The sequence below is a fragment of the Sus scrofa genome, chromosome 2, assembly GCF_054392235.1.
Source record: "Sus scrofa isolate SSC_HxYL_T2T_F1_AM1 chromosome 2, Sscrofa_HxYL_maternal_Yorkshire_Landrace_v2.0, whole genome shotgun sequence".
Classification (NCBI taxonomy): domain Eukaryota; kingdom Metazoa; phylum Chordata; class Mammalia; order Artiodactyla; family Suidae; genus Sus; species Sus scrofa.
The window spans coordinates 5,524,972-5,548,193 of NC_139384.1; the positions used below are offsets into that span (position 1 = coordinate 5,524,972).

General features: G+C 52.0%; 1 protein-coding gene across 3 annotated transcripts in view; it reads left to right on the forward strand.

Moving 5' to 3' along the window:
* Positions 1–23,222, forward strand: part of PC (pyruvate carboxylase) — a 107,323-nt gene that overhangs the window by 36,629 nt on the left and 47,472 nt on the right. For 2 of the 3 annotated variants that reach the window (NM_001444331.1, NM_001444330.1), the window contains 1 exon segment: positions 16,124–16,215. The gene's annotated coding sequence lies outside the window, so the exon portion shown is untranslated. 3 annotated transcript variants of the gene reach the window in all.

The following is a 23,222-nucleotide window of genomic DNA, read 5'->3' on the forward strand; positions in this document are numbered from 1 at the left end:
TATTTAGATTTCAAGCCCCAAAGCCTATTTTCCACCCTCTCCCCTCTGGTTTAAATTAATACTGTCTAAACCCCTTTTTCTTCAGAAAGTCTATTCTGGGATTGTGGAGGCTGGGTAGGCTTTGTGCAGACAAAGCGACCCCACCCTCATTCACAAGCACCAGGAAATTGTAATTAGGAAGATGCTGGGTCTCTTTTTTCCTGTTTAGCTGGAGTTTAGGGAAGGAACCCCTTTGTGAATGATGTGGGCGGGGAGGTAACTTTCTCTTTGTTGGACCTTGTCAGTCTGAAACTCTCAGGGAGAATTCCAAAGTGCCAGCACAATGAGGTCAGAATTCTTGGGTTGTTTTGTATCTTTGGGTTGATTTTTCCTCATTTAGAAGTAAATTTATGAGAAAGAATGCAACACTCAAGTAGCAACAGCAACTACCTCCGTTCTGCTCAGCTGTGGTCTCTTCTGGAAGCAGAAGGAAACTGAGGCTCTGTCGGGTGAACGACTTTCCAAGAGTCGTCCAGCTACGAAGTGGCAGAGTCCAGGCTCTGGTGCTCTGCAGACAGCCAGGCACGCCCTGCGTGGCCACTGCCACAGAACGAGGCGCATCCCACTATGCATTGTGTTTCCTTGTCATGGCTGTACTTGTGTCCTCCACAAAGCCTGTGGCTTCCTTTTACAACCCCCCCCCCCGCCCCGCGGCCTCTGACACCGCGATGCCCAGGGTCTAGAAGCAGGGTTCTCAGCTCTGCCAGCTTGGTTCTTATCTGTTTTACAAGATTATCCTTGACCTCTGTTCTCTTTTTGCATTTGTTTCCTCTCTGGAATGCTTCTTTAGTAATAAAGATAATCCTGCCCAAGGGCCTGAAGAAACAAGGAGCCGCTTCCTTAGGGAGCAGTCAAGTTTTTCAGCGAGGTTATTGTCGCTCCTTGATGCCCTGGTGAGAGGGGGTGGCCTTCCTCGCACAGCAAGGAGACAGGTGTATGCGAGAGCGCCGTCGGGGCTGTGGACCCAGGAAGCATCCTGTCCGTGGCCACGCTTCCTGTCACGTTTCTCTGCACCGGGGACGTTAATTGAGTCCAGGCCTAGCACGGTTCCCTGCAGAGGCTCAGAGTTCTGATCCCAGGTAGAAAGAGGAAGCCTGAAGGACGGGTGAGTCTGCCTGGAGGAGGCTGCAGTGAAGACAGAGGCGTGGCTCTGAGAGTCTTGGGGACTTGGGGTTGACAGGAAGCCACTGCTGAGATGGGCCCTTTGCCCTTCCTGGAACTGCCAGTGGGTCCCTGGGAGACAGACAGGCCTTCCTGGGGCTGCCACTTTCTGCACCTGGTTTGGGGTCCTGGCCATTTCCCCTCTTCCCCTGTCCTTGTCGCAGCCCCATGTCCCCAGGTCTGGGGCTGATGGCCCTGCTGAGGCATCTGGGCTTCCTCTTGTTGGCACGCGGGGTCTGGCAACACTGCCCTTCTCTCCCTCCCCTTCCGTCGAGGCCCCAGCTAGAGATGCCATATGTTCGGGGTCCATGTAAAATCAGCTTAGTTGTCCCCAGTCACTTAACGCTGTCACTCTTTTCTGTCTGTGCTACTCTGACTGCTCTGGATGGAACCAGCCCCACTCTGAATTCATTCATCTGTATGTTCGTTCAGCAGGCGTCGTGTGCCAGGCCCTGTGGCAGCCTACCCTCTCACGGCTGCATCTGATGTCAGACCAGTACCAAGTGTACAAGTTTGGGTCACTGCTCTGCCTTTGACCTGGTGCCCCTTTTATAAACTCATTTTCCTCTGGAGTAATACAGCACCTCCGCCCAAAGAGCTGAGACCTGGACTTTGATTCTAACCTCATCCAAAGGAGGAGCCTGGACCAGGCCCCTCCCTGCCAGGTCTCATTCTTTTCTCAGCCGTGGGACTTAGAACCTCCCTCTGCCTTTGTTATCTGTCTGCTATTCCTAGCACAGATCCTCAGGAGCCGCCTGTCCCCTGCCTCTGGCCTGGAGCCCACTGGACTGTTGTCGCTGCCCAGTCCCCCCACCTGCCGCCTCTCGCTCCTGCCCCCAGGCAATGGCTTCTCATTCCTTCCCAACCTGTCCAGCTCCTGGAGGTCTCCCATGTCCCTGGCTGCACACAGGAAGCCCCATCCAGGGTTCTGCAAACATTCTCTTAAGGGTGTGAGTGAAGGGAAGGTTTGAAAATAGAAAAATGGTCTCCATTTGTTTACCCTCTGAGACTAACCTTGTGGCTTGAAAGGCTCCACCGGGACCCAGGATGCCAGGACTGAGTCGTCTTTCCCAGGGACTCTTCTGAAACCCTCTGTTTTCTGGGTGCTGGAAGCTCTTGTGGGTACTGGAGGCCTGTGGGGCTTGGTCCAGCTCCTCTCTGAAGGGCTGTGTTAGGGGCATTTCTGGATTAGAGACCTTCAGCGAGAGACCCCAGTGCTGCTGTCCTTTGGTCCTGGGCCTGCTCCACTTGGCGGAGGAGTAGGACATCTGGAGGCTTCGGGGGAGGAGGAGTCTTTTATTCATCCTTTTATTTATTCTTCTGCCTCTCAGCTTCCCCCTACCACCCAGAGAGACGGCCAGAAGTAGAAATGTTGGCGTTCCCGTCATGGCTCAGTAGTAATGAACCTGACTAGTATCATGAGGACTTGGGTTTGATCCCTGGTCTCACTCAGTGGGTTAAGGATCCAGTGTTGCTGTGACCTGTGGTCGCAAATGTGGCTGATTCGACCCCTAGCCTGGAAACGTCCATATGCCACAGGCGCGGCCCTAAAAAAAAAGAAGTAGGAATGTTCGCAGCAGAAGAGACGCTTGGAGACTCAGGCCTGGTGGTTTATTTACCTTCCTTCTGCAGGAACCGCAAGTGGAAACAGGGTTCTAATTGCCTTCACATGAATTTTCCTTTAATGCAAAACATTTTTAGAAGGAAGGAAGATTTTACTTGCTGTTTTCTTTACCACCTAGAGCGCTCACAGGTTGCTGCAAGGGTAGAGGCTCAGGCATTTCAACTCAAGAGTTTGTGGCGGGTGCGCCATAGCGGTCAAGAACGCGTGCTAACTTAGGGGAGAGCAGACAGGCTTCCAGTTTCTTCCTCCCTATAGGTCCTCATGGCCTTTCCGAGGCCCTTCCCCACAGCCCACCCTGGGCTGTGAGTGTTGTGCTCAAGGCTGAGGCCAGGGGCTCTGGTGCCTCTTGCCCCAGGTCACCCAAGTTCAGGCCAAAAAAATCATCTCTCCCTTGTTATAGAGTGCCAGCAGTTTTCCAGAACCTTCTCCCTTGTCCGTCTCTTTTTTTCTGAGCAGTTGACAGGCATTTATGTAGGTGTTAGATGACGCTAAGCTTAGGCAAAACACGGACATACCAGACAAAGCCCGAGAACAATGCACAAAGCAGCGAACTCATCAACCGCTATAAAATGTGATCAGGCCTCAGGGCCTGGTTCCTGTTTTCCTTGGAGCTTAGTTCTGGAATTTCAGACTGGACCTCTTCTCTTGGCTTATCAATTTTCCATAACCTTGAACCCCTGTCTCTGGAAACCCGTACTGCTTGGCCTTGGTCTTCATACCGAGCAGGGCACCTTCACATATGTTCTTGGGGGAGCCCGTCAGGGACCTCATTTTGCAGATGATTTGCCTGCGGTCACAAAGAGGCAGGCCTGGGGTCCAGGTCTTCTGCCAGCAAGTCTCCTGTCCATCCTGCAAGGCCACGTCTCCCTCCCTTTAGGGTTTATTTGTTCTCTAAACATTTACTAATGCCTACTGGAGGCTAAAAGCGATGCTGGTGGGTGTGTTCGTGAGGGGGAGGGGGACTGAGCCAAGGTGGCGGGTGGGGGTGTAGGGAGAAACGGGGCCAACGGGGGGGTGGGGGTGGGGAAAGGCTAGTTAGCACCTGGCTTGACATGCTGAGACACCGGCGCCTAGGCGAGGCCGAGAAAGGAGAAGAGAGACTGAGGGTTGGAACCAGCCTCTCTTCCCTCACGGTCGCTCCTCAGGGTCAGGAATTCCACCTGATGGCCCCTCTGTCCCTTTCGCACGGGACTGCAGGATATTTGCCGTGGAAGTCTCAGAACCTGGCCCAGTACTTCCTGAGGAATTGCTGCCTGTGAGGCTCACCGATGCTGACTGTCCCCTCCCAGCAGCCCTCACCGAGGGGAGGGCCCCGGCACAGCTCTGCTCGGGCTGCAGCGGAATCAGCCCTGGAGCCCTTGGGCTCCATGTCCCTGGGCACGGGGCAGTCTGCAGCCAGCTCTCAGCTTCAGGGGCCACTGTGCAGCTCAGGGGGACTTGCATTTGCTCCCTAGCTGTTTCTTGAGTGCTCACCCTGTTCTGGGCCCCATGCTACATGCTGGAGACACAGCAGCGGACCAGGGAGGCAGACGAAAGGCCTGTTGCTGTGTAATTGCAGCCGTGCTGTAGGAAGCATGCTGTAACCTGGTGGGCCAGGCGAAGCCGCCCCCGTAGTGCTGTTGTCTGCGGCACTGCAGGCCGGGGCTGGGTATGGATCTTGGCAGAACACAGGGACCTGGAACAGGTGTTAGGAATCCATGAACTGGAGGGGAGGGTGGGAGGAGCGCCTTCCCTCCCCGGCTGGGGTCCCTCTGGTGGGTCCCTCTGGTGGGTCCCTCCCTGCACCCTAGGATCCCGAGGGGCACTGCTCTTAACCCTGCCCTGCGGGGATGGCAGAAAGGCCCCGAGGGGACAGGGCCCGTCAAGCTGAATGACATGCTTTCTTGCCGACAGCAGATTATATAATGTGTGTGGATTATTTTCTTCTCTCCTTCATCCATTGAGCAGTTACTTCAAGCCAGGCCCAGTCCTTCCCTCTAAACTCCCAGCAAAGTCTTCTTGATGTCTTTCTTCCTGGCCTCTTACCTTGTGACCGTACTGAGAACCCTGGGCCGTGAAGTGTGCCATCCATACCAGCCGCCTTGGTACCCATGGGAGTGCAGGCGGAGGAGACTGAGCCGAGTTCGGGGTGCCCAGGTGGCAGTGAGCAGGCAGCAGGGAGTGCGGGGGCTGGCAGGGGCTAGATTTCTTTGTTTGTTTTGTTTTTTGTCCTTTTAGGGCCACACCCATGGCATACGGAGGTTCCCAGACTAAGGGTCTAATCGGAGCAGTTCCTGCCAGCCTACGTCAGAGCCACAGCAACGCCAGATCTGAGCTGTGTCTGTGACCTATGCCACATCTCATGGCAACGCTGGATCCTTAACCCACTGAGTGAGGCCAGGGATCGAACTCGCAGACTCATAGTTCCTAGTTGGATTCGTTTCTGCTGCGCCATGACTGGAACTCCTAGATTTCTTTTTGAAGGCAACCCTCGTATGCTTCAGGCTATAACTCCGACTCTGTCCACAGGGCCAGTGCCACCCTTAGGCCAGGCACGTGTGGCCTCTGCCTGGAAGCTGCCCCTCGGGGCCCCCTTCCGAATATCTCCCTCTGAATATTCAAAGCCACTCCCGCCAAACCCTGGCCAGTGCTGTTCCTGCTGGGCATTCTGAACCCAGACTAGGATCCACGTCCACCCCTTTGGGGGTGCTCTCATCCCCAACCCTGTGCAGGGACAACCAGATGTCCAACCAATTGTCCCAGGGCCCCAAGTCCAGGCCTTGTTCGGGGAGGGCAGCTTCCACTGGTGGCCGCGCTATTTCTTTTATACGATCGTGTGAGATTGGGTAGCCCAAATGGCACTGATGTACTAATTTTGAGTGACTCAAGTTTTTTATACCGATGAAGGGATCCCCTCAAACTACTTGCCTGGGACCCCCCCACCCCCACCCCGTATGTAGGGCATCCCTGCCCAGGGCCTGCTCACTGGTCCTTCCAGCCCTGCTTAGCAGCTCTTGCCAGGAAAGAGGATAAGGGCCTATTGTTTGTCCCTGGGGCCTGAATGGCTCTCTGCTTTGTGCATTCAGCTCCCTGGCTGGGGGCTTTCATGCTGCTGCACTTGTAACAGTCCAGTCTCCGAGGAGAAACCCGCTCCCACCGTGCCGTCTGCATCGTTTGACTGAAATCCTGGGAGGACAGGGCTTTGAGCCAATGTGGGGTCTTGTGCCGGCCACTGCCGGGTGGGAGCTGCTAACGGAGGTGCTGAGAGTGGGCTTCCTACCAGGAGACCCTGGTCTGGGGAAGGAAAGAGGGAGGAGCCCCTTTGTTCACACTGAGCCCAGGGGCTCGTTGGCAGGAATCCAGGCCAGCTCTGAGCCCGCTGGGAGGGTGTGCAGGGGAGGCCGTATCCCCGGCCTCTGCCCTTTCTCCCCGGCCTCCCGGCTGCCCCTCCCCAGCCACATGTGTTCACCGCGAGGAGCAGGAGAACAGCCCGAGAATGAAAGGGTGTCTTTTGTCAGAGGAGGTCAGAGGAATGGAAAGGGGACGCTGGGCAGCGAGGGCGCCTGCAGGGAGCTTGTCTGTACGACTCTGAAGCCACGGGAGGCCGTGTGCTCAGGAAACTCCTGGGCCCTTTCATTGCAGGGCGCCCGGCTCAGCCCGCCTGCCGAGGCTCAGCATGGGACGCGGTCCCTTTCCGCACTGGCCTCTGCTACCTCTTCTGTCACAAAGCGAAGAAGCCTGTTCTCTTTATTGTAAAGTTGTTTCCCCTTCTCTCAGTCGCAGGGAGTGGCCTCCTAGACCCAGACCGGTGGTTCTTCAGGGGGACGGGGGGAGCCCTCTGGTCCCTGCAGGTCCTCAAGACCATTTCAAGGGAGTCCAAGTCAGAACGACTTTCCTAGGCGCCTGGGGGGCTGCTCACCGCCTCCACGGGGTTGGCATTTGCGCCGATGGTACAGAAGCCAGGGGGGCAGCATGGCTGGCGATCGGGGCACAGGTGATCAGGACACAGCGCTTCACCTCTGCCCAAGAGCCAGCCTCACTGAAGACCAGCCTGCACGAAGCAGTAAACGGTTCATTTTACTAGCTGTGCTTGTGTGCCCGTCTTTGATGTCCTTTGTGATGAGCTGGGAAGCAAATGAACTGCCTTGCTTGGCTTGAGGGACTGCACTTCTGGGGCTTGGAGTTACAAGCTAAACTAGCTATTTGGGCCGGGGTGGGGGGGCTGCTGTTTTTACTTGAAAATAACTGACAGGCAGCTGTGGTTATTCAGGCCGAGGTGTCTGACAGAGGTTTTCTGGAAAATGAATGTAATGAGCCTGAGGCTTCAAAGAAAACAACCTAACAGTATTTGTTGCCAATGGTAAAATTAGAGCTTTCCAGCAGCAGCTAGAATTTTAGAAACCTTGTATCCACATCTTGAGCTGCAGAGCTTCTCAATACTTAAAAGATGTTTCTAATGCGATTGGTGGTGCTATTTTACATGTGATACCTTGGCATTTTAAAACAAAATATGTCAGAATATTGAAGATCAGCATAACTCAGTAAACTGATACTTTCCAGGTGACCCGTGTATGAAGTTACGAAGTCATACTGGGAAAAGGCCCGTGTGCAATTTAAGAAAGGCCAATGGATTTTAAAGTAACAGAGTACATTAAGCTCATAGGGGTTCATATTTCACATTATAGTTAACTATTATTCCGCAAGTTTTACTGTAGTAGCAAACAGTGGTATTCACAGTTGTCTGAAAAGACTATTCAAATAGTCCTTCCTTTTGCAAGTACAGCTCTAGGCAAGTCCAAATTTTCTTCATAAACATTACTTATCACAATAAATTGAACACAGAGGCACAGATATGGGAATCCAGTGTGTTCTATAAGCTGGACATTAAAGAAATTTGCAAAAAATGTAAAATAGTACCACTCCTCTCACTAAGTTTTCTAAAATATAGTTATGTTTTATTATAATATTTATGTTAACCTGCCCTCTGGTTAAAAATGTCAACAAAGGTACCACATCTTGGAATAAGCCAGCATTTCTTTTCCTGCAGAAAACCCTCTTCCATCATTAAAGGACTCTGAGGTTAAGGAGCATATAGACTTCCAATTGATGGTTAAAAGGCAAACACTAAAAACTTACTGGCACAAGGGTGTTAACTTCTTAAAAAGCTTTGACATATATTATTTAAAAAAAATTTTTTTAGGGGGGAGGGCATGTCTGCATCATGTGAAAGATCCCGGGGCGGGGGATTGAACCTGAGCCACTGTGGTGGAACACTGGATCCTTAACCCATGGGCTGAGCCACACAGAAACTCCCAAAATTCATTTTTATAACAACTTTATTAAGCTATAATTCATATACTTTAAAAATCACCCTTTTAAAGTATATAATTCAGTGGCTTTAGTATATTCACAACGTTGTACAACCATCACCACTATCTAATTCCAGAAATTTTTTTGGGGGGGGGCTTTTTGGCTTTTTGGGCCACACCTGCAGCATATGGAAGTTCCCAGGCTAGGGGTCGAATCAGAGCTGCAGCTGCCGGCCTACACCACAGCCACAGCAACACCAGATCCAAGTCATGTATGTCTCTGACCTACACGTCACAGCTCACGGCAACACCGGATCCTTAACCCACTGGGCGAGGCCAGGGATTGAACCCACATCCTCATGGATACTAGTTGGATTCATAACCCACTGAGCCACAACAGGAACTCCTCTAATTCCAGAACATTCTTATCACTCCAGAAGGAAATCCTAATTTCTCCAGAAGGAAAGCCTCCCCTCTGGCCCCTGGCAACCACTTTCTGTCTTTGTGGGTTTACATATTCTAGACATTACACAGAAATGGAATTGAATAACATATGCCCTTTGTGTCTGGCTTTTTTTCAGATAGGATATTTTCAAGGTTCACCCACTGCGTAGCAAGTAACAATACTTCATTTTTAATGGTTAATTAATAGTCCAGGGAGTCCCCTGGTGGCCTAGTGCATAAAGGATCTGGCATTGTCACTGGTGTGGCATAGGTTCAGTCCTTGGCCTGGAAACTTTCACATGCATGCAGCCAAAATGATAATAATAGTAACACAAAATATACCACAGTTTGTTTATCCATTCATCTGTTGGACATTTGGGTTGTTTCCATCTTTTGGTCATTATGAATAGTCCTGCTACGATAATTTATAGATTCATATTTGTGTGGACAGATGTTTTCATTTCTCTTGTGTATATATCTAGAAGCTGGATCATATGATAACTCTGCATTTAATTGCCTGAGGAACTTCAGTTTTCCAAAGCAGCTGTACCATTTCATATTCCTACCAGCAGTGTGTGAGGGTTCCAATTTTCTCCATATCCTCATCATTACCTGCTGTTGTCTGTTTTTTTTTTAAATCATAGCCACCCTAGTGGGTGTCAAATAGTGTCTCCTTGCAGTTTTGATTTGCATTTCTCGAAGACTAATGATATTAAGCATTTTTTCTTATACTTATTGGCCATTTGTATTTCTTCTTTGGAAAGATGTATGTTCAAATTGTTGCCCATTTTTAGTTGGGTGGTTTGTGTTTTTGGCATTGAGGTTTAAGAGTTCTTTATATATTCTGGAGTTCCCGTCGTGGCGCAGTGGTTAACGAATCTGACTAGGAACCATGAGGTTACAGGTTTAGTCCCTGCCCTTGCTCAGTGGGTTAACGATCCGGCGTTGCCGTGAGCTGTGGTGTAGGTTGCAGATGTGGCTCGGATCCCGCGTTGCTGTGGCTCTGGCGTAGGCCGGTGGCTACAGCTCCAATTGGATCCCTAGCCTGGGAACCTCCGTATGCCGTGGGAAGCAGCCCTAGAAAAGGGAAAAAAAAAAAAAAAAAAAGAGTTCTTTATATATTCTGGATATTAGACTCTAATCAGATTGTATGATTTATGGCAATTCTCTCTCATTCTATGGGTTGTCTTTTCACTCTCTTGCAGGAGTCTTTGAAAGCACAAACTTTTTATCTTGATGAAGCCAGTTTATCTACATTCGTTTTGATTGCTTGTGCTTTTGCTGTCATAGCTAAGAAACCATTGTCTAATGCAGGGCCATCAGGAGTTATATTTTATTCTAAGATTCTTACAGTTTTAGCCCTTAAATTTAAGTGTTTGATCCATTTTCTGTGAGCCTCTTTAAATGGCATGAGGTAGGGGTCCAACGTCATCCTTTTGCATGTGTGTATCTAGCTGTGACAGCACCATTCGTTGAATTGTCTTAGTACCCTGTTGAGGATCTAGTGACTGTAAATGTGAGAGTTTTCTGGGCCCTCAGTTCTATTCCACTGATCTGTATGTCTCTCTGTATCTCAGTTTCACACCATTTTTTTTTTTTTTTGTCTTTTTGCTATTTTTTGGGCCGCTCCTGCGGCATATGGAGGTTCCCAGGCTAGGGGTCGAATCGGAGCCGTAGCCACCGGCCTACAACAGAGCCACAGCAACGCAGGACCCGAGCCGAGTCTGCAACCTACACCACAGCTCACGGCAACGCCGGATCCTTAACCCACTGAGCGAGGCCAGGGATGGAACCCGCAACCTCATGGTTTCTAGTCGGATTTGTTGACCACTGCGCCACAATGAGGACTCCCTCCAATTATATTCTTTTTAAAGATTTTTTGGGCTGTTCTGTTTCCTTTGCATTCCTGTGTGAGTTTTAGAATCATCTTGTCAACTTCTGCAAATAAAGTAAGGTGTGATTTTTTTTTTATAGAGATTGTGTGCATTGAATCCCGTAGGTCAATCTGAGGAGTGTTGCCGTTTTAACGGTATTAAGTCTCTAAACATGAGGTTTTTGTTTAGGTCTTTACATTCTTTCGATGACATTTTGCAGTTTTCAGGGAGCCAGTCTGCGCTTCCTGCACACTGATTTAACCCTGCCTTGTTTGCTCTCATCCTCACTCCCCTCCCAGCGGCTGAGCACCCTGAGGGCCTGGCACGTTGGGAGCCCAGTGCACTGCAGTAAAGATTTTATTTTTCTTTCTTTTAAATCCTCACTGCCTTTGTAAAGACGGCATGGTCATTCTCCTCCTTGGCCTAATGGCTGAAGAAACAGAAGCCCAGAATGCAAGGCGACTGGCCTGTCAGTGGAGAGGGGACCAGGACTTTTCTGACTCACGGCTCGCTCCAGTCACCATCCTGCATGGGGCGGACATGCTATTCTGGGTCCCCCGGCTTCTCCCTGTGTTGCCACCTCTCTTCCCTGGAGTCCCAGGGCACAATGGGAGGAGAAGAGGATCCAGGCTGATATCACCAGGGCAGATCAGTGGGGTCACTTTCCGGGGTACCTCTGATGTGCCAGACTCTCTAGCTATTTCAAAAAGATGTGACTTCCTTAAGTCCTCAGAGCAACTCTAAGATGACTCAGGTCATTTTGCATTTTATAGATCAGGAAACTAAGTTTCAAAGGGTCACATAAAGTCCCGAGTCAAAGGGCGAATTAATTCTGTGTTGGAGCGGCAGTTCAGCACAGTTCCCTAAGCTTAAGCTGTGGTGCTGGACGAGGGCAGTTGTGGCGCCGGAAGGTATGGGTCGTGTCGGGGAGGAGGGAATGGGGGCCTCTTGGGAGTCATGAGGCTCATTCACATGAGGTTGGTCTGGGCCAGTCCAGAAGCATTTGCTCATTGGGCTGGAGCTGATAGCTCAAAGTGGTTGGCTTGTTGCATCTTTCTGAGGGTGACGAGCAGAGCGCAGAGGCCTGGAGCCAGCCCCTGTGATCCTCTACCCTGTGGTGATAACCTGCGCTGGGTAGCTCTGCTGGTGGAAGCTCATTTGCCGTGTGTAGGTCTTGCCTTCACCATCCGCAGGGGGGAATCTTCAAGTGCAGGGTCATCACCTTCTTTGTTTCTCCATAGCTTCTAGCATCAGTTCTCTTACCTGGTGGGCATCCTTCTTAGAAGCTTTTTGAATAAATGGAAGGCATTCTATCCACTTGCTTTTGCTCCCTAGAAATCAGAACCTCAGTGCCTCTGTGGCTGGATTTGGGGTGGTAGAGAAGAAGGGGGGACGAAGGCCATTAGAGGGGTCCTGCTGTTTTGGGGGTATGAGACAAGAGGCTTGGGCTGGATGCAAGATCTGCCCCCTGTTGACCTTGGCCCCATCCCCAGAGTCCCGTACAGACCGGTGTCATCTGTCCCAAGCGGAGTCAGATCCGAGCAACCCGTGAACCAGAACAGCAGGGAATAACTTTGCCATCAGTTGAGCTGAGCCAGACCCTTACCCCCTGCCCCCCACGATAAAGAAAATAATCCTGAAGAAGTAGCAGCAATTGGTGGCCTTGGCTGTATTTTACAACTACTTAGAAAGTTAATTGCTGCGTTTTTCTATGCTGGAGGTTCTGCTTGGACTAAAACAGTAGCACAGATGGTTACGTTGCTCTGTGACGTAGGAGGGGTGGGGAGCTGGCCCCTCCCCAGCCTTGTTCTGGCGTGGGCGGCCCAGCCACGCCAAGCCATGCATGGCTGGTGAACACGCAAGGCCAGGTGGCCTCCCCGTCTCAGCGCTCCCTCTTCCTGGAACACTTCCTCCTCCTCCTTCCCTGCCAGGCCACCTGTCCGTCTCCTCCTCTTCCAGTCTCATCTCTGGATGCCTCTCCTGCTACCCGATTCTCCTTCTCCCACCGCCAGCTTCCGGTTCACCATTGCTTCCTAGGCCCTCGCCCTGCCTGCTTATTCCCACATGATGGTACCCGCCACACGTCATTTCACTTCTTTTTTTCAAAATTGAGATATAATTGACACATAACGTTGTATTAGTTTCAGGTGTACAATGTGACGATTTGATATTTGTATATACTGTGTCTGTTGAAATGACCACCCCAGTAAGTCTAGTTAACAGCCGGCACCACACATAGTTACCATTTTTTGGTGTGATGAGAACTTTTAAGATCCACCCTCTTAGCAACTCACAGAAACACAATTTTATTCACTGTAATCACCATGCTGTAGAATTCCTTTCAATTCTTTGTTTACGTGTCTGGTGCCTTCCGTGGGAGGCACCGGAGGGCAGGGGCCATGCCTCAGTCACTCTGTGTCCCTACAGCTGATAGATGCTGGGCTCCCAGAGCACCCATCACAAAGCTGCTGCAGCTGCTGCTGCTGATTTTTGGTTCAGTTCAGTAACAATGGGTGAAATGACCACTGCAGGCAGACCTAAGACATGGGCTAAGCTCAAGTAATTTCTGATCTGAACGAGGAGCAGAGGCCCCTGTTCTGCCTGCTCTTGGTGTATAGAGATGAAGCATGCACAGAGGTGGCTGGGACCAGGAAAAGTGTCCCCTGAGGAGTGGCCTCAGTGCCCCCGGATATTGTCCCAGTTCCTGCTGGCCCTAGGGAGGTCCGAGCACAGCCCTGCATCCTCTCAAATCCTCTCTCCTTTCAGAACACAGGACTCTTCCTTCCTCCCTCCCTGCCTCCCTGCAGCAGGAGGGAGAAGTTCCCAGGCCAGGGATCCAGTCCAAGCCACAGCTGCAGCCACGCCAGCTCCTTAACCCACTGCACCAGGATGGGGATCAAACCTGCACCTCAGCAGAGAGCTGAGCCCCACAGACACAATGCCAGATCCTTAACCTGCTGCGCCACAGCAGAAACTCCAGCCAGGACTCTGCTTTCTGAGGGTACTCCCCTTCAAGGCTGGTGACTTGCCTCTGTGATCTCATCCTGGACACTGGGTGCCTAAGGGAGAAAAGTACCAGGCCTCCCAGGGCCTCTGGGCTGCCGGCGGTGTCCAGGGAAAGGAGTGTATGTCCCCAGCCATCCAGCTGGGCCTCCTTGTCCTCCGGTCTCTCCTCCAACCCTTGTCCGTCTTTCGTTGAATTCTTCCCTGTTGGGAGATGAACAGAAGTTGCAGAAGCAGTAGACCATTGGGAGAGAGTTCTCCTTCCCGTCTGCCTTCGCATGAGGAAGGTTCTACTTTTATGAGAAAAGCTTGGAACAATAGAATCTGGCAGTTCCTAATAGTCAGGCCCATCGAGGCCTCCCAAACAGCCCTGCGAGCTGGGGGTTGTTAATCACCATTCTGCCAGTGACAGCGTTGAAACGGGGAGGTTAACTCACTTGCCCAAGGCCATACACAGAGCAGCGCCGGGATCCAAGCCCAGGTCTTCTCACTCCAGCCCTGTTCTTTCCTACGGCTCATCCTCCGTGAGATCTGGTGCCCCCACCTCTGTACCCCGTTGGCACATGTCCAGAGCATCCAGTGGACGGGTTCCCATCCTGCCCAGTTTCGGCCAGTTCTTACCCAGGGGTGCTCAGGCAGGGCTGGGACCTTTGCCCAGGTAGGCTCATCCGGTCCGTCTCAGACCTGAGCTGGCGTATCTTGTTTCCTGTGCTGGTGTCATCAGGGTTTCAGCTCCCACCAGTGGGGATAAACGGCCCTGTCCTGCCGTCTTCCCAGTGCTGTGGGGAGCTCAAGACACGGTGTGGGCAGGTGCCTAGAACGATGGACCAAGACCTCATGCTATAGCAGAGTCCTTCGGACCCGCCTTGCTCCTGGCTGAGGCCGAGGCCAGTGCGAGGGCCGGATGCTGACCCAGCCGGCGGATGGCCAGTCTCGAGGTGGACTCTGCTGATGCTGATGCCGGGGGAGGAGGGGCTTGCCGCGCACAGAAGATGGAGCATGGGGAGGGGGATTTCTATGGGGTTTTCATGGTGGCATTCCAACCCACCCTCTTCTCTTGTTCCCAGGCAGGGCCGCCAGCTGGAGTGCCACTCTGGCCTCATCTCTGGGGGTCTCCAGCTGCCTGTCCTGGCAGGATTTCTTAGCAGATAGCGCCCTTTCTTGGTGGGCTGGAAACAGAAGTGCCTGTGCGGGTCAGGACCCGGATCCGAGAGGAGGGAGCAAGTCTCTGCCCCCACTGGGTTTTCATTTAACTGTGGGCTCCAGGACAATCCTGTGATTGGGGCCTCCGCAGGGGTCAAGTGCCCACATGTCAGCAGCAGGCTCAGCACACTGACGTCTCTGGGCACCACCTGCCCTATTGGGTGGATGCTTGGAGCCAGGAAAGGCCCTTTCTGACTAATTAACCTCGAGCTTGGGGTCAGAGCAGTGAGTTACTGGCTCTGCTTCCTCTAGGAACTTGTCAGAGCTGAAGCTGGCTTGTTTTTGTCTTGATGGTAGTGGGTGGTGCTCAGTGAGTGGAAACTCTATTCCCTTCTTCTTTTTTTTTTTTTTTAATTTTATTTTTTAAGCGAAGTTGATTGAGTTGATTTAATTTATGTGGCTGGTTCACAAAGTTGTGTTCCTTTCTGCCGTGTAGCACAGTGACTGAGGTTTTGATGCGGTGATTCAGTGTACATATGTATACACACGCACGTATTCTTCTCCATTGCGGTTTCTCACAGGATATCGAATGAGCTCCCTGTGCTCTACCGTAGGACCTGCTGTTTATCCATCCTGGGTGTAATAGTTTGCATCTGCTGATCCCAAACTCCCACTCCTTCCCCCCCTCCCCCTTGGCACCCACCAGTCTGTCCTCTGTGTCTGTGAGTCTGTTTCTGTTTTGTACGTAGGTCCCTTTGCGTCCTGTTTTAGATTCCACATGGAAGCGATATCATACGGTATTCGTCTTTCTCTGACTTACTTCACTTAGTGCAATGAGATCTAGGTCCGTCCATATTGCTGCAAATGGCATTATTTCATTCTTTTTTATGGCTGAGTAGTATTCCACCGAGTATATGTACCACCTCTTTATTCATTCATCTCTCGATGGACATTTAGGTTGTTTCCATGTTCCAGTCCTGCTTTGGACTGGAGTGATCTTTGGGAGACCACTACGTTAAATGATCTGGTCTGGGTGGGCTTACTCGTATGGGTAAGCATTTAAACACCTTGCTGACGAAGTCACGCCAGGCCAGCGGCTCACAAGAGCCCCTGGGAAGTGTGCCTTGGGAGGAGTCCAGTCTCCCATGGGGAGAAAGGACCGTAATGTCACCAGTTCCCGGGAGGACAACGTGAGTCCTCAGCAGAAGGAGAAAGACGTTAGACCCTTCATTTTTTGCTTCCTGGTGCGTCTGTCTCTCTCTCGGCTGGCTGGCTCTTCCATCCCTGGCCCTGGTCCTCCTCCCCTTGTAAATCCCAAATACCACTGCCCTTTAATCCTCCCGCAGAGCCCACGGGCAGCGGCTTTTCCCTGCCTCCTCCCAGCTCACCCCTGACCTGATTTTGTTTTTTTCCCCTTTCTCAAACAGGCCGTCCAAGGTCTACTTCTGAGTTGGAGATTGGCTCACAAGCAGCCTCTCTCCGGTGAGCTGTAGGGAGGGGGCAGTTCTGGAGAGTCATTGACAGAGGCTTAACCTGGAACATCAATTATAAACAAGCAGCAGGCCCGGGGCCCAGGCTGGGGCGTTCTGGCACCTAGGACAGCGTGTCCTCGCCGGGGCTCTGCAGACCAGCTGCCACGGTAAGAGGACCACCTCTCAGAGGCCTGGGCGCACCGTCTGGGTGGGGTGTGCACGCACCCCGGCCACCCTCCTCTCTGGAACAGGGCAGCCTTCTCATACTTGGGAAAGGAGAGGGCAGAGGGATCCTGGGCTGGGTCATTGCTCATGGGACCATGGGGACTGTTCTGGCCAGGGATGGGCAAAACTGAGGAGCCAGGGTAGGCAAACCCTGCCTGAGCCCAGGGGACAGAAGAACATGGGCAGTGGGTCCCAGAGCCCTGGGCCAGAATGCCTCTGTGTGGTGGTGACATTTAGGGGAAAGGTCACATGGTTCCCTGGACTGGGGTCCCTTGTGGAGACGATGAAGCTGTCTGGTCAGAGGAAGAGCCTGCTCTGAGCACAGCACGAGCCCAGGAGCCCCGGGCACACACACGCTGTGCTCCAGGTCCTTGGCTCACCTGGGCCTTGATGAAATGCTCGAGGGGCTGCAGAGCAGGAAGGCCCAGCTCTCCTCTGGGACCAAGCCTGAAGGGCCACAATCAGCTCTTCTCAAGACTGGTGACCGTGTCCTAGACGGCAGCAGAGGGAAGGCAGGTATGCACCGCCTTCTGGGAGCCAGATTTCTGGCATTTTTACAGACTCGCAGCTCAGATCTAACGGGAGAGGACTTTTCCCAGTTGCTTAGAAGAAAACCTTTCCCTCAATTCACAGGGAGGAGAAACTGATAAGGGCCCCAAATGGCTTCTGGTTCTTATCTTCAACTGCAAACAGGCCAGAGTTTGCTCCGAGTCATGGGACAAGGATTCAAGAAGCGAGAAACTGGCGGTGTGTGTGTGTGGTTTGAGAAACAGGCAGGAGGGAGAGACATACCGTCCCCTCTGCTTCGATCCACGCGTCCCAAGAGCAGAAGCAGATAAGCAGCGGGCCTTTTCCCTGCGGTCCTGGACCAGGGATGGAGTGGTTCCTTTGACTTTATTCTCCGTCAGGAACTTTAAGGGGCAGCTGTCTTGAGGAGGAAGCCTGAGACCAGGAGGCAGTTGGGTCTCACTAATCGGGATGGGTCTGGAACAATCTTACGTATGTGGTCTTCTTCTGACTAGAGCAGGACGTCACTTTCACGAGGGCAGGGTCCTGCTCTCTCTTGTTCAGGTGCCTGATAGTACCTGGCGGGTCACAGAGGCTCCATTCAGCTTCATCTTCTGTTGATTCCAGACGTTTCACTTGATCAGCATCTGCCTGGTGGCCCCTGACCCTTCACTCATCAGGCCAGACCGGGCTTGCAGGGAGAGGATGCCAGACCCTCTCACCACCCATCTGCCCCCCAGCAGGGGCTGACACCTGTGTGCCAGGCACCCACCCCCGGTGCCTCTTGCTTGGCTCCTTCCTTGAGCCCAGGTCAAGTCCCCTCCCGTGACACCTTGCCTCGCTCTCCCCAGCCCCGTTACCCACCCCCTCTTCCCTTTTCTCTCAAAGCAGTTCCTTGGCGAATGCTAGTGTTTAATAGTCCTTTATATTTCAAGTGTACTGGTCTGGTCTCCTCCCCACATAGAATGTTTCTTGGAGGCAGAAGCTGTGTTTTTTATTCTCTTCTGTCCTTCAAAAACGTGATACGGGCGGTAGGTGCTCCATAAACACTTGATGGATCTGATTGCACAAGACCCGATCGCAGTCTTGCAGTTGACAGTTTATGAAGCTGAAGAGACAGTCTGCAGCCTGCTTCATAGGTGGACTAACAGGTTTGAACTCTTTCTCACTTGTAACACTTCTGAGGTCAGATAGGAAGGGTTCTTCCCCCACACCAACCGACTCTCCAGGTCTCCGCACACATCAGTTACATATCCTCCAACTCAGTTCACTTGTGACGCTGGAAGTGAGTTAGCGCAGCCCCACAGGCCAAGAGCTCAGCCTGCAAGACGGCCCCGCGTCACACCAAGTGCAGGGCCTGGCCTCCTGGCCTCCGACCAGCCAGTTGTGATTCACGTTCCCAGGACCCCTCCTCGAATGGATAATTTGAGAGGACTGCTCACAGAACTCCGAACAGTACTTTACTTCCTGTTACGAGTTTGTTGTAAAGGATGCGGCGAACAGCCCGATGGAGAGGTGTACAGGGCGAGGTCTGTAAGGGTCCGGGGTGCAGGAGCTTCCGTCCCCAGGGGCTGGGGTGCACCACCCTCTTGGCACACAGGTGCGTTCACCAACCTGGAAGTTCTCTGAACCTCATGGTTTGGAGTTTTGTTTCGTTTTGTTTTTCAGCTGCAGCATGCAGCAGCTTGATGTGGGATCTTATTTCTCAGACCAGGGATTGAACCTGGGCCACACAGATAGAAGCACCAAATCCTAACCATTAGACCACCAGGGAACTCCCTCGTTTGGAGGTTTTTTTGGTTTGTTTGTTTGTTTTGTCTTTTTAGGGCTGCACCTGCAGCATATGGAAGTTCCCAGGCTCGGGGGCTCATCAGGGCTTTAACTGTGGATGACCTACGCCACAGCCACAGCCACACCAGATCCTAACCCACTGAGCGAGGCCAGGGATTGAGGCCAGGGATTGAACCTGAGTCCTCATGGATACTAGTTAGGTTGGCTATCACCGAGCCACAAGGGGAACTCCTCTTTTGGAGTCTTCATGGAGGTTCAGCTACATGGGTGTGACAGGCCGTTGGGTTGGCGTGTAACTCAGTCTCCAATCCCTCCCCTCCACATGGGAGGGGGAGGTTGGTCTGAAAGTGCCAGAATTCTAGCCACATGGTTGGCTCCTCTGGCAGCCTGCCCCAATCCGAAGCTACCCAGGGCCCCACGGGGAGTCAGTTCATTAGCATAACCCCAGGTGTGATGGAAAGGGGCTCATTTTGAATGAGAAAAGTTGCTCCTTTCTCCCTTAAGACTCAGGAAGTTCCAAGGGTTTTAGGAGCTCTCTGTCAGGACCCAGGGACCCGCCTCACTCAGTGGATCAAGGATCCAGCATTGCCCTGAGCTGGTGTAGGTGGCAGACTCAGCTCGGATCCCGGGCTGCTGTGGCTCTGGCGTAGGCTGGCAGCTGCAGCTCTATTTCAACCTCTAGCCTGGGAACTTCCATATGGTACAAGTGCGGCCCTACAAAAAGGGGGAAAAAAGAGGAAGGAAGTGAGGGACAATGTTGTTAAATATAATTTTCAAGTTACAGCTCAATAGGGTTGTCAGGTGGGATCATATCCAGCTCATAAGTGTAGGAGAGGACCTGGCCTGTGCCTCGTCCCAGGCCTGGCACTTGACAGACAAGTGTAGCCATCATTCATGAGTGTTGTTTTTGTGGTTTCTGTAAGACGTGACCTCTTCCCACAGAGAAGGGTGGGTGGCGCTGAGCAGGCCTCCCGGGGGACTGAGAAAATGGGAACAGCAATCTGTCGCCCAAGGCTTTCCTCACTGATTTACTACCCTGGTCTTAAAACCCTGTTTTTCCAAAAGTCTCAAGTTCCCTGCTGGGCTGCCCCTGCCTTCCTGGAGCACTTCCTCACTCCTCCACGTTGAGGAGGAAGCATCACGTTCAGTGAGCTCGCCCTGCTGTGGGGGAGCGGAAGGCGGGTCTGGGCACAGGAGAGCCTGCTGAGCAGGCCAAGGGCCTGCGTTGTCCAGTTGTCACTGGGTTGTCACTGCTGGAGCTCCTGGGGCCACCCCGCTGCTCTGCCCTCACAGGGCCGGCCCTGTGGGGACAAGGCCAGTGCCAGTCTGTGAGCCTCGGGTCATCTCTGCGGAACTTCACCCCCAGGGAGGTTTCTGCCCCATTCTGCTGGGCGTGAAGCCGGGCTCCCACCTCCACAGGCATCAGGACCGATGAGACAGTTAGCCCGGGGGGCGGGGGGGGAAGGCTGTGCTGGTGGGGGGATAGGATGCGGGTGTGACGCTGATCGGGCTGGCCCAGGAGGAGGCCCTCACCCAGTGATGGAATGCCCCGGGGTGGCCGGGGCGGGCATGATGGTCAGGGAGGCACAGCTGGAGGTTGGCAGGCAGCAGGGAGAACCTACATAGGACGGCAGGTCTGAGATCTGCCCACAGGGGCTCCTGGGGAGCAGGGCCATCACGGAGGTGCCCCTTGGGAAGGTGGGCAGAATGGAATACAAGTGCTTTGGGCTTTGAGACCGTGGCCACGCTTCTTATCCTGAGTTTCCGTTTCCTTACTCACAGAGCTGGGGCCATACTGCTCACCTTCCAAGGTTTTGGTGGTTAAATGAGAGAATGTGAGGCCCTTTGTGCAGTGGGTGGCACTCGGTGGCAAGCCCAGGCAAGAGGCATCTGTGCTCCTGAACTTTGCCAGGTGCCTGTGGTCACTGGGATGAAACCAGCAGGAGCGGGTGCCCAGGACCCCGTCGCTGGGAGGCCTCTGGCCAGTTTTGGTGCTCGAATTCCAGAGCAGGGTGAAAGGTCTGATCAGGGGGCCACAGAGGCACGTCTTCCTGGGGAGTCAAGTACAGCCACAGTCAAGGTCATGTCCTGTCTGGGTCTCTGTTTACTTTGCTCCTTCCAGGAACCGAGGCCATTTGTCACTGAATTCCCGTCCATCCCCTCGGTTCACGGACTCTGAGCGTTGGTGAGCAGTTCACCAGAGAACCAGGTTTTCTCAGTGAGGTTCCATAGCGCCGGCCTTTACAGGAATGTTTGGGGGCTGGGCGTTTGGCAGAATAGCAGTAAAGGCTGGCCAGGAATGGCTGACGTCACACTTTGATTCTGAGGAGCTGAATTCATCAGCCAAGGCAAACGAGGCTCCCAGCAGGGGAGGATGAGGGCCCCAGGGATGAGCAATGGAGGGAAGTCATTATTACATCCAGGCTTGAAGGGGTCGGGAGAGGAAATGGTGTTTCCTCCAGGCTCCAGGAAGGGTTGACAGTCCCAAGGCAGGACTGTGGCACCTAAGCCGGTAGAGCTGGGAAGCCTATAGCCCACGTTCTCTCTCCTCCTGCCCATGCCTCCAACAGCTGACCCTGCAGGACCCCAGCTGGTGAGGGAGCCAGGCGCCTGCATCCACAGGCCTCAGCTTCCCCGGTGCAGAGCAGAGAAGGGGGTGCGTGGAGAGTAACTAACCAGGAAAGGCTGGATCTGGGGGACTCTTGGACTCGGCAGGCGTGGCAAGAGGAGTGTGAGCCTGGTCGCTAAGGGTCGTACAGCTGCTGCTTGTTTGGAAAGGGCTCTGTCCAAATCAGAGTCAGTCACCAGCTTCAGATTTATCATCAAGGGCAATTAGGAAAGATAATGAAAGGCATACAGATTGGAGAGGAAGAAATAAAAGTATCTTTATTTGCTGCTGACGTGATCTTGTATAGGAAAATCTAAGGAATTCACTAAAAATCTATTAAAACTAATAAAGGAGGAGTTCCCATCGTAGTGCAGCAGAAATGAATCCAACTAGGAATCATGAGGTTGTGGGTTCGATCCCTGGCCTCCCTCAGTGGGTTGATGATCCGGTGTTGCTGTGAGCTGTGGTGTAGGTCGCAGACATGGCTCGGATCCCGGGTTGCTGTGGCTGTGGTGTAGGCCTGAGCCTGTAGGTCTGATGAGACCTCTAGACTGGGAATCTTCATATGCTGCAGGTGTGGCCCTAAAAAGCAAAAAAAAAAAAAAAAAGCAACTATATAAGTAGCAGTGAACAATCTGGAAATGTACAATATCATCAAAAAGAATACTATGCCTAGGAATAAATTTAACAAAAGAAGTATAAAACTTACAAGAATATAAAACATTGTTCAAACTATTACATAGATACGCAGTGAGGTTCTGCTGTATAGCACGGGGAACTATATCCAATCGCTGTGACAAAATCTATGACATCTCATAGAAGATAATATGAGAAAAAGAATGCATATATATGTATAACTGGGTCAGTTTGCTGTACAGTAGGAATTGACAGAACGTTGTAAATCAACTATAATAAAAAATGAAAAAAAAAAAACGTTGTTGAAAAAAAATGAAAGAGGAGTTCCCGTTGTGGCTCAGAGGAAACGAATCTGACTAGCATCCATGAGGATGCAGGTTCGATCCCCGGCCTCGCTTAGTGGGTTAGGGATTAGGCGTTGCCGTGAGCTGTGGTGTAGGTCATAGACACAGCTTGGATCTTACTTTGCCGTGACTGTGGCATAGGCCAGCTGCTACTGCTCCTAGCCTGGGAACCTCCATGTGCCTCGGGAATGGCCCTAAAAAGACAAAAAAGAAAAAAGAAAGAAAAGAAAAAAAAAAATGAAAGAAAACCTAAATAAATAAATGGACTCTCTGTGTTCATGGATGAGAAGATTAATATTGTTCAGATAGCAGCACTCCTGATCTGCAGATACAATGCAGTATCCTTCACAATTCCAGCTGCCTTTAATTGCCGATGACAAGATGGTCCTAAAATTCCCCAAGGGAACAAGACAGCCAAAAGAATCTTGGAAAAGAACACACACACACACACACACACACACACACACACACACACACACACACACACACACACACACGGGAGTTCCCGTGGTGGCACAGTGGTTAACGAATCCGACTAGGAACCAGGAGGTTGCGGGTTCGATCCCTGCCCTTGCTCAGAGGGTTAAAGATCCGGCATTGCCATGAGCTGTGGTGTAGGTCACAGATGTGGCTCGGATCTGGCGTTGCTTTGGCTCTGGAGTAGGCTGGTGGCTACGGCTCCGATTCGACCCCTGGCCTGGGAACCTCCATATGCCGAGGGAGTGGCCCAAGAAATGGCAAAAAGACAAAAAAAAAAAAAGAACACAGAGGACTCATGTTTTCTAATTTCAACACTTACTACAAAGCTGCAGTAATCAGGACAGTGTGGTGCTGGCATAGGGACAGACATGCAGATCAATAGGAGGGAATTGAGGGCCCAGAAATAAACACTCACATTTCTGGTCTGTTGATTTCTAATAAGGGTGTCAAGATAATGGGGAAAGAAGAGTCTTTTCCACAAATTGTGCTGAAACACCTGGATATCCACTTGCAAAAAAATGAAGTTGGACCCCAACCTCATACAACATAAAAAATTCAAAATGGATCAAAGACCTAAGCATAA